General features: G+C 49.0%; 1 non-coding gene across 1 annotated transcript; it reads right to left on the bottom strand.

Annotated features, from left to right (window-relative positions):
* Positions 1 to 618: 618 nt before the first annotated feature.
* On the bottom strand, positions 619 to 691 carry Trnaa-ggc (transfer RNA alanine (anticodon GGC)). Its single transcript has one exon. It is a non-coding gene; the product is annotated as a tRNA-Ala (tRNA).
* Between the last annotated feature and the right edge of the window lie 11,010 nt (positions 692 to 11,701).

Genomic DNA, 11,701 nt, shown 5'->3' with positions numbered 1-11,701 from the left:
AGCACGCTTGTCAATTGTGGATGCTAATAGTTCGCTGGTATCTTCCTAGACACATCTGCTGGCTGTGAATTATTCCACTTGCATGGCAAGGTGCGTATGTAGGTGTGTTAAAAATTCTGGAGACACTGGGTATTGATCCCAGTACCTCTCACATACTAAGCGAGCGCTCTACCATCTGAGCTACGCCCGCCCCCCCGAAGACTAATGGTGCTACATACAGCCATATAGACGACACAGATCCTTGCACTCCCATTATTCAGCAGACAAACACTACTCTCTATGTATCCGTTAGGGTGTCCTTCAGGTTTCGTGCATTCTGTATCGAATGGTAGTTGGCCACAATGAAAGTGGCACGTATAACGTCGAAAATAGAATTCGGACACCGCTCTGAGTAAGACCAACGTGATGTCCACCCTCTAGTCTTCAATGAGGTTAAGCCGCGATACCTAAGACAGATCTGCACTCGATGACACCTCGATAACAGCCGGTCCCCACACTTACATCTTGCTCTCCTTACGTCAGTATACATCATATCAGTCTGTGACGCTGGCTTTGCAACATTTTGCGTGCCTTTAGGTTCGCCGCGACCAACACTTACCATGCACTGACTACAAAAAATTGAGGCGCCGCGGCTTGAACCCTGGACCTTTCACATGCCAAGCGAACGCTCTACCAACTGAGCTACGCCCCATGCACGAGCAAACTGCGCTATTCCCCATTGTTTGCGACTCAGATGCAGACGGACACGATGGTTGGTTGGTTTGTAGCGGTGAAGGGAGCAGAGTACAAAGGCGCGGACCCGATCATATACACAAAAGTTCCAAGTAGTTTCGATGCTCTGGTATTACAAATGCAAATTACGTCTGTTTTTAACGTCTTAAATTGAAAGAGCCGTCACAAATTGCTCCGTTTTCACTCCTTGTCAACAATCATACAGCACCTGAGGTAACAAACACATCTCGAGCCCCATTGTGCACTCCATTATTCATGCCAACTCAGTGCCTCGCTCTTTACTACTGTGTACCAATCTTGTCGTCCAACTGCAAAACACTGGGCCACAACAAGTTTCCACGTCTCCATTGCACTGCGCATACTACGAAACGCTCCCCAAACTTTGCACTCACCCTCGCAGCCGACTTTTCAGACTTTCCACGACGCTCACGCTAGTGACAGCATTATTTATAGTTCGACGTCGCGCCAAAGCGAATGAGCACATTTCGCCTACGGCTTAGGCCACCCTCCTAGTGTGGCTGCTCGGTGTCTGCAGGCAGCGAGGGTCTGCAAGCTTCCTGTGTTCGCACCTATGTCACCTGTGCTTGCTTGTCAGAGACAGACTATCGCAAAACATACAACTCACTCCATGAATTGATTGCTACGGCATCTGTTATCAGCAGTCACAACTATTAACACCAGTAGCAGCTGACTGCACGCAAAGAATAGGAATGTGCAGTGGGATTTACGTGAACTCGGCGCAAGGCAGATCTTTCCGACATAGGCTTGAGAATCTTACGGGAACACTTGTACTGTTTCTAAATTAAGTGTAGGCGTGGGAGGAGGGTGCTTCCTGCGCACTAATAACAGCACACTTGTCAATTGTGGATGCTAATCATTCGCTTGTATCTTCCTAGACACATTTGCTGGTTGTGAATTATTCCTCTTGCATGGCAAGGTGCGCATGTAGGTGTGTTAAAAATTCTGGAGACACTGGGTATTGATCCCAGTACCTCTCGCATACTAAGCGAGCGCTCTACCATCTGAGCTACGCCCGCACCCCACCCCCCCGAAGACTAATGGTGCTACATACAGCCGTATAGACGACACAGACCCTTGCACTCCCATTATTCAGCAGACAAACACTACTCTCTATGTATCCGTTAGGGTGTCTTTCAGGTTTCGTGCATTCTGTATCGAATCGTAGTTGGCCACAATGAAAGTGGCACGTATAACGTCGAAAATAGAATTCGGACACCGCTCTGAGTAAGACCAACGTGATGTCCACCCTCTAGACTTCAATGTGGTTAAGCCGCGATACCTAAGACAGATCTGCACTCGATGACACCTCGATAACAGCCGGTCCCCACACTTACATCTTGCTCTCCTTACGTCAGTATACATCATATCAGTCTGTGACGCTGGCTTTGCAACATCTTGCGTGCCTTTAGGTTCGCCGCGACCAACACTTACCATGCACTGACCACAAAAAATGCAGGCGCCGCGGCTTGAACCATGGACCTTTCACTGCTCTAGCGAACGCTCTACCAACTGAGCTACACCCCATGCACGAGCTAACTGCGCTATTCCCCATTCTTTGCGACTCAGATGCGCACGGACACGATGGTTGGTTGGTTTGTAGCGGTGAAGGGAGCAGAGTACAAAGGCGCGGACCCGTTCATATACACAAAAGTTCCAAGTAGTTTCGATGCTCTGGTATTACAAATGCAAATTCCGTCTGTTTTTAACGTCTTAAATTGAAAGAGACGTCACAAATTGCTCCGTTTTCACTCCTTGTCGACAGTCATACAGCATCTGAGGTAACAAACACATCTCGAGCCCCATTGTGCACTCCATTATTCATGCCAACTCAGTGCCTCGCTCTTTACTACTGTGTACCAATCTTGTCGTCCAACTGCAAAACACTGGGCCACAACAAGTTTCCGCGTCTCCATTGCACTGCGCATACTACGTAACGCTCCCCAAACTTGGCACTCACCCTCGCAGCCAACTTTTCCGACTTTCCACGACGCTCACGCAACGCTCACGCTAGTGACAGCATTATTTATAGTTCGACGTCGCGCCAAAGCGAATGAGCACATTTCGCCTACGGCTTAGGCCACCCTCCTTGTGTGGCTGCTTGGTGTCTGCAGGCAGCGAGGGTCTGCAAGCTTCCTGTGTTCGCACATATGTCACCTGTGCTTGCTTGTCAGAGACAGACTATCGCAAAACATAGAACTCACTCCATGAATTGATTGCTACCGCATCTGTTTTCAGCAGTCACAACTAGCAACACCAGTAGCAGCTGACTGCACGCAAAGAATAGGAATGTGCAGTGGGATGTACGTGAACTCGGCGCAAGGCAGATCTTTCCGACATAGGCTTGAGAATCTTACGGGAACACTTGTACTGTTTCCAAATTAAGTGTAGGCGTGGGAGGAGGGTGCTTCCTGCGCACTAATAACAGCACGCTTGTCAATTGTGGATGCTAATAGTTCGCTGGTATCTTCCTAGACACATCTGCTGGCTGTGAATTATTCCTCTTGCATGGCAAGGTGCGCATGTAGGTGTGTTAAAAATTCTGGAGACACTGGGTATTGATCCCAGTACCTCTCGCATACTAAGCGAGCGCTCTACCATCTGAGCTAAGCCCGCCCCCCCCCCCCCCCCCCCGAAGTTATTCAGCAGACAAACACTACTCTCTATGTATCCGTTAGGGTGTCTTTCAGGTTTCGTGCATTCTGTATCGAATCGTAGTTGGCCACAATGAAAGTGGCACGTATAACGTCGAAAATAGAATTCGGACACCGCTCTGAGTAAGACCAACGTGATGTCCACCCTCTAGACTTCAATGTGGTTAAGCCGCGATACCTAAGACAGATCTGCACTCGATGACACCTCGATAACAGCCGGTCCCCACACTTACATCTTGCTCTCCTTACGTCAGTATACATCATATCAGTCTGTGACGCTGGCTTTGCAACATCTTGCGTGCCTTTAGGTTCGCCGCGACCAACACTTACCAAGCACTGACCACAAAAAATGCAGGCGCCGCGGCTTGAACCATGGACCTTTCACCGCTCTAGCGAACGCTCTACCAACTGAGCTACGCCCCATGCACGAGCAAACTGCGCTATTCCCCATTCTTTGCGACTCAGATGCGCACGGACACGATGGTTGGTTGGTTTGTAGCGGTGAAGGGAGCAGAGTACAAAGGCGCGGACCCGTTCATATACACAAAAGTTCCAAGTAGTTTCGATGCTCTGGTATTACAAATGCAAATTCCGTCTGTTTTTAACGTCTTAAATTGAAAGAGACGTCACAAATTGCTCCGTTTTCACTCCTTGTTGACAATCATACAGCACCTGAGGTAACAAACACATCTCGAGCCCCATTGTGCACTCCATTATTCATGCCAACTCAGTGCCTCGCTCTTTACTACTGTGTACCAATCTTGTCGTCCAACTGCAAAACACTGGGACACAACAAGTTTCCGCGTCTCCATTGCACTGCGCATACTACGTAACGCTCCCCAAACTTGGCACTCACCGTCGCAGCCAACTTTTCCGACTTTCCACGACGTTTACGCAACGCTCACGCTAGTGACAGCATTATTTATAGTTCGACGTCGCGCCAAAGCGAATGAGCACATTTCGCCTACGGCTTAGGCCGCCCTCCTTGTGTGGCTGCTCGGTGTCTGCAGGCAGCGAGGGTCTGCAAGCTTCCTGTGTTCGCACCTATGTCACCTGTGCTTGCTTGTCAGAGACAGACTATCGCAAAACATACAACTCACTCCATGAATTGATTGCTACCGCATCTGTTTTCAGCAGTCACAACTAGCAACACCAGTAGCAGCTGACTGCACGCAAAGAATAGGAATGTGCAGTGGGATGTACGTGAACTCGGCGCAAGGCAGATCTTTCCGACATAGGCTTGAGAATCTTACGGGAACACTTGTACTGTTTCCAAATTAAGTGTAGGCGTGGGAGGAGGGTGCTTCCAGCGCACTAATAACAGCACGCTTGTCAATTGTGGATGCTAATAGTTCGCTGGTATCTTCCTAGACACATCTGCTGGCTGTGAATTATTCCACTTGCATGGCAAGGTGCGTATGTAGGTGTGTTAAAAATTCTGGAGACACTGGGTATTGATCCCAGTACCTCTCACATACTAAGCGAGCGCTCTACCATCTGAGCTACGCCCGCCCCCCCGAAGACTAATGGTGCTACATACAGCCATATAGACGACACAGATCCTTGCACTCCCATTATTCAGCAGACAAACACTACTCTCTATGTATCCGTTAGGGTGTCCTTCAGGTTTCGTGCATTCTGTATCGAATGGTAGTTGGCCACAATGAAAGTGGCACGTATAACGTCGAAAATAGAATTCGGACACCGCTCTGAGTAAGACCAACGTGTTGTCCACCCTCTAGACTTCAATGAGGTTAAGCCGCGATACCTAAGACAGATCTGCACTCGATGACACCTCGATAACAGCCGGTCCCCACACTTACATCTTGCTCTCCTTACGTCAGTATACATCATATCAGTCTGTGACGCTGGCTTTGCAACATCTTGCGTGCCTTTAGGTTCGCCGCGACCAACACTTACCATGCACTGACTACAAAAAATGGAGGCGCCGCGGCTTGAACCCTGGACCTTTCACATGCCAAGCGAACGCTCTACCAACTGAGCTACGCCCCATGCACGAGCAAACTCCGCTATTCCCCATTCATTGCGAGTCAGATGCGCACGGACACGATGGTTGGTTGGTTTGTAGCGGTGAAGGGAGCAGAGTACAAAGGCGCGGACACGTTCATACACACAAAAGTTCCAAGTAGTTTCGATGCTCTGGTATTACAAATGCAAATTACGTCTGTTTTTAACGTCTTAAATTGAAAGAGCCGTCACAAAATGCTCCGTATTCACTCCTTGCCAACAATCATACAGCACCTGAGGTAACAAACACATCTCGAGCCCCATTGTGCACTCCATTATTCATGCCAACTCAGTGCCTCGCTCTTTACTACTGTGTACCAATCTTGTCGTCCAACTGCAAAACACTGGGCCACAACAAGTTTCCACGTCTCCATTGCACTGCGCATACTACGAAACGCTCCCCAAACTTGGCACTCACCCTCGCAGCCGACTTTTCAGACTTTCCACGACGCTCACGCTAGTGACAGCATTATTTATAGTTCGACGTCGCGCCAAAGCGAATGAGCACATTTCGCCTACGGCTTAGGCCACCCTCCTAGTGTGGCTGCTCGGTGTCTGCAGGCAGCGAGGGTCTGCAAGCTTCCTGTGTTCGCACCTATGTCACCTGTGCTTGCTTGTCAGAGACAGACTATCGCAAAACATACAACTCACTCCATGAATTGATTGCTACGGCATCTGTTATCAGCAGTCACAACTAGCAACACCAGTAGCAGCAGACTGCACGCAAAGAATAAGAATGTGCAGTGGGATTTACGTGAACTCGGCGCAAGGCAGATCTTTCCGACATAGGCTTGAGAATCTTACGGGAACACTTGTACTGTTTCTAAATTAAGTGTAGGCGTGGGAGGAGGGTGCTTCCTGCGCACTAATAACAGCACACTTGTCAATTGTGGATGCTAATCATTCGCTTGTATCTTCCTAGACACATCTGCTGGTTGTGAATTATTCCTCTTGCATGGCAAGGTGCGCATGTAGGTGTGTTAAAAATTCTGGAGACACTGGGTATTGATCCCAGTACCTCTCACATACTAAGCGAGCGCTCTACCATCTGAGCTACGCCCGCCCCCCAGAAGACTAATGGTGCTACATACAGCCATATAGACGACACAGACCCTTGCACTCCCATTATTCAGCAGACAAACACTACTCTCTATGTATCCGTTAGGGTGTCCTTCAGGTTTCGTGCATTCTGTATCGAATCGTAGTTGGCCACAATGAAAGTGGCACGTATAACGTCGAAAATAGAATTCGGACACCGCTCTGAGTAAGACCAACGTGTTGTCCACCCTCTAGACTTCAATGAGGTTAAGCCGCGATACCTAAGACAGATCTGCACTCGATGACACCTCGATAACAGCCGGTCCCCACACTTACATCTTGCTCTCCTTACGTCAGTATACATCATATCAGTCTGTGACGCTGGCTCTGCAACATCTTGCGTGCCTTTAGGTTCGCCGCGACCAACACTTACCATGCACTGACTACAAAAAATGTAGGCGCCGCGGCTTGAACCCTGGACCTTTCACATGCCAAGCGAACGCTCTACCAACTGAGCTACGCCCCATGCACGAGCAAACTCCGCTATTCCCCATTAATTGCGAGTCAGATGCGCACGGACACGATGGTTGGTTGGTTTGTAGCGGTGAAGGGAGCAGAGTACAAAGGCGCGGACACGTTCATACACACAAAAGTTCCAAGTAGTTTCGATGCTCTGGTATTACAAATGCAAATTCCGTCTGTTTTTAACGTCTTAAATTGAAAGAGCCGTCACAAATTGCTCCGTTTTCACTCCTTGTCAACAATCATACAGCACCTGAGGTAACAAACACATCTCGAGCCCCATTGTGCACTCCATTATTCATGCCAACTCAGTGCCTCGCTCTTTACTACTGTGTACCAATCTTGTCGTCCAACTGCAAAACACTGGGCCACAACAAGTTTCCACGTCTCCATTGCACTGCGCATACTACGAAACGCTCCCCAAACTTTGCACTCACCCTCGCAGCCGACTTTTCAGACTTTCCACGACGCTCACGCTAGTGACAGCATTATTTATAGTTCGACGTCGCGCCAAAGCGAATGAGCACATTTCGCCTACGGCTTAGGCCACCCTCCTAGTGTGGCTGCTCGGTGTCTGCAGGCAGCGAGGGTCTGCAAGCTTCCTGTGTTCGCACCTATGTCACCTGTGCTTGCTTGTCAGAGACAGACTATCGCAAAACATACAACTCACTCCATGAATTGATTGCTACGGCATCTGTTATCAGCAGTCACAACTAGCAACACCAGTAGCAGCAGACTGCACGCAAAGAATAGGAATGTGCAGTGGGATTTACGTGAACTCGGCGCAATGCAGATCTTTCCGACATAGGCTTGAGAATCTTACGGGAACACTTGTACTGTTTCTAAATTAAGTGTAGGCGTGGGAGGAGGGTGCTTCCTGCGCACTAATAACAGCACACTTGTCAATTGTGGATGCTAATCATTCGCTTGTATCTTCCTAGACACATCTGCTGGTTGTGAATTATTCCTCTTGCATGGCAAGGTGCGCATGTAGGTGTGTTAAAAATTCTGGAGACACTGGGTATTGATCCCAGTACCTCTCGCATACTAAGCGAGCGCTCTACCATCTGAGCTACGCCCGCCCCCCCCGAAGATTAATGGTGCTACATACAGCCGTATAGACGACACAGACCCTTGCACTCCCATTATTCAGCAGACAAACACTACTCTCTATGTATCCGTTAGGGTGTCTTTCAGGTTTCGTGCATTCTGTATCGAATCGTAGTTGGCCACAATGAAAGTGGCACGTATAACGTCGAAAATAGAATTCGGACACCGCTCTGAGTAAGACCAACGTGTTGTCCACCCTCTAGACTTCAATGAGGTTAAGCCGCGATACCTAAGACAGATCTGCACTCGATGACACCTCGATAACAGCCGGTCCCCACACTTACATCTTGCTCTCCTTACGTCAGTATACATCATATCAGTCTGTGACGCTGGCTTTGCAACATCTTGCGTGCCTTTAGGTTCGCCGCGACCAACACTTACCATGCACTGACCACAAAAAATGGAGGCGCCGCGGCTTGAACCCTGGACCTTTCACCGCTCTAGCGAACGCTCTACCAACTGAGCTACACCCCATGCACGAGCAAACTGCGCTATTCCCCATTCTTTGCGACTCAGATGCGCACGGACACGATGGTTGGTTGGTTTGTAGCGGTGAAGGGAGCAGAGTACAAAGGCGCGGACCCGTTCATATACACAAAAGTTCCAAGTAGTTTCGATGCTCTGGTATCACAAATGCAAATTCCGTCTGTTTTTAACGTCTTAAATTGAAAGAGCCGTCACAAATTGCTCCGTTTTCGCTCCTTGTCGACAATCATACAGCACTTTAGTTAACAAACACATCTCGAGCCCCATTGTGCACTCCATTATTCATGCCAACTCCGTGCCTCGCTCATTACTACTGTGTACCAATCTTGTCGTCCAACTGCAAAACACAGGGCCACAACAAGTTTCCGCGTCTCCATTGCACTGCGCATACTACGAAACGCTCCCTCAAACTTGGCACTCACCCTCGCAGCCGGCTTTTCCGACTTTCCACGACGCTCACGCTAGTGACAGCATTATTTATAGTTCGACATCTCGCCAAAGCGAATGAGCACATTTCGCCTACGGCTTAGGCCGCCCTCCTAGTGTGGCTGCTCCGTGTCTGCAGGCAGCGAGGGTCTGCAAGCTTCCTGTGTTCGCACTTATGTCACCTGTGCTTGCTTGTCAGAGACAGACTATCGCAAAACATACAACTCACTCCATGAATTGATTGCTACGGCATCTGTTATCAGCAGTCACAACTAGCAACACCAGTAGCAGCTGACTGCACGCAAAGAATAGGAATGTGCAGTGGGATTTACGTGAACTCGGCGCAAGGCAGATCTTTCCGACATAGGCTTGAGAATCTTACGGGAACACTTGTACTGTTTCTAAATTAAGTGTAGGCGTGGGAGGAGGGTGCTTCCTGCGCACTAATAACAGCACACTTGTCAATTGTGGATGCTAATCATTCGCTTGTATCTTCCTAGACACATCTGCTGGTTGTGAATTATTCCTCTTGCATGGCAAGGTGCGCATGTAGGTGTGTTAAAAATTCTGGAGTCACTGGGTATTGATCCCAGTACCTCTCGCATACTAAGCGAGCGCTCTACCATCTGAGCTACGCCCGCCCCCCCGAAGACTAATGGTGCTACATACAGCCATATAGACGACACAGACCCTTGCACTCCCATTATTCAGTAGACAAACACTACTCTCTATGTATCCGTTAGGGTGTCTTTCAGGTTTCGTGCATTCTGTATCGAATCGTAGTTGGCCACAATGAAAGTGGCACGTATAACGTCGAAAATAGAATTCGGACACCGCTCTGAGTAAGACCAACGTGTTGTCCACCCTCTAGACTTCAATGAGGTTAAGCCGCGATACCTAAGACAGATCTGCACTCGATGACACCTCGATAACAGCCGGTCCCCACACTTACATCTTGCTCTCCTTACGTCAGTATACATCATATCAGTCTGTGACGCTGGCTTTGCAACATCTTGCGTGCCTTTAGGTTCGCCGCGACCAACACTTACCATGCGCTGACTACAAAAAATGGAGGCGCCGCGGCTTGAACCCTGGACCTTTCACATGCCAAGCGAACGCTCTACCAACTGAGCTACGCCCCATGCACGAGCAAACTGCGCTATTCCCCATTCTTTGCGACTCAGATGCGCCCGGACACGATGGTTGGTTGGTTTGTAGCGGTGAAGGGAGCAGAGTACAAAGGCGCGGACCCGTTCATATACACAAAAGTTCCAAGTAGTTTCGATGCTCTGGTATTACAAATGCAAATTCCGTCTGTTTTTAACGTCTTAAATTGAAAGAGCCGTCACAAATTGCTCCGTTTTCACTCCTTGTCGACAATCATACAGCACCTTAGTTAACAAACACATCTCGAGCCCCATTGTGCACTCCATTATTCATGCCAACTCAGTGCCTCGCTCTTTACTACTGTGTACCAATCTTGTCGTCCAACTGCAAAACACTGGGCCACAACAAGTTTCCGCGTTTCCATTGCACTGCGCATACTACGAAACGCTCCCCAAACTTGGCACTCACCCTCGCAGCCGACTTTTCCGACTTTCCACGACGCTCACGCTAGTGACAGCATTATTTATAGTTCGACGTCGCGCCAAAGCGAATGAGCACATTTCGCCTACGGCTTAGGCCGCCCTCCTAGTGTGGCTGCTCGGTGTCTGCAGGCAGCGAGGGTCTGCAAGCTTCCTGTGTTCGCACCTATGTCATCTGTGCTTGCTTGTCAGAGACAGACTATCGCAAAACATACAACTCACTCCATGAATTGATTGCTACGGCATCTGTTATCAGCAGTCACAACTAGCAACACCAGTAGCAGCTGACTGCACGCAAAGAATAGGAATGTGCAGTGGGATTTACGTGAACTCGGCGCAAGGCAGATCTTTCCGACATAGGCTTGAGAATCTTACGGGAACACTTGTACTGTTTCTAAATTAAGTGTAGGCGTGGGAGGAGGGTGCTTCCTGCGCACTAATAACAGCACACTTGTCAATTGTGGATGCTAATCATTCGCTTGTATCTTCCTAGACACATCTGCTGGTTGTGAATTATTCCTCTTGCATGGCAAGGTGCGCATGTAGGTGTGTTAAAAATTCTGGAGTCACTGGGTATTGATCCCAGTACCTCTCGCATACTAAGCGAGCGCTCTACCATCTGAGCTACGCCCGCCCCCCCGAAGACTAATGGTGCTACATACAGCCATATAGACGACACAGACCCTTGCACTCCCATTATTCAGTAGACAAACACTACTCTCTATGTATCCGTTAGGGTGTCTTTCAGGTTTCGTGCATTCTGTATCGAATCGTTGTTGGCCACAATGAAAGTGGCACGTATAACGTCGAAAATAGAATTCGGACACCGCTCTGAGTAAGACCAACGTGTTGTCCACCCTCTAGACTTCAATGAGGTTAAGCCGCGATACCTAAGACAGATCTGCACTCGATGACACCTCGATAACAGCCGGTCCCCACACTTACATCTTGCTCTCCTTACGTCAGTATACATCATATCAGTCTGTGACGCTGGCTTTGCAACATCTTGCGTGCCTTTAGGTTCGCCGCGACCAACACTTACCATGCACTGACCACAAAAAATGAAGGAGCCGCGGCTTGAACCCTGGACCTTTCACATGC

The sequence above is a fragment of the Schistocerca gregaria genome, chromosome 10 (genome assembly GCF_023897955.1).
Source record: "Schistocerca gregaria isolate iqSchGreg1 chromosome 10, iqSchGreg1.2, whole genome shotgun sequence".
Taxonomy (NCBI): Eukaryota; Metazoa; Arthropoda; class Insecta; order Orthoptera; family Acrididae; genus Schistocerca; species Schistocerca gregaria.
The sequence above is the reverse complement of the archived record's forward strand: the minus strand, read 5'-3'. Positions and strand labels throughout refer to the sequence as shown.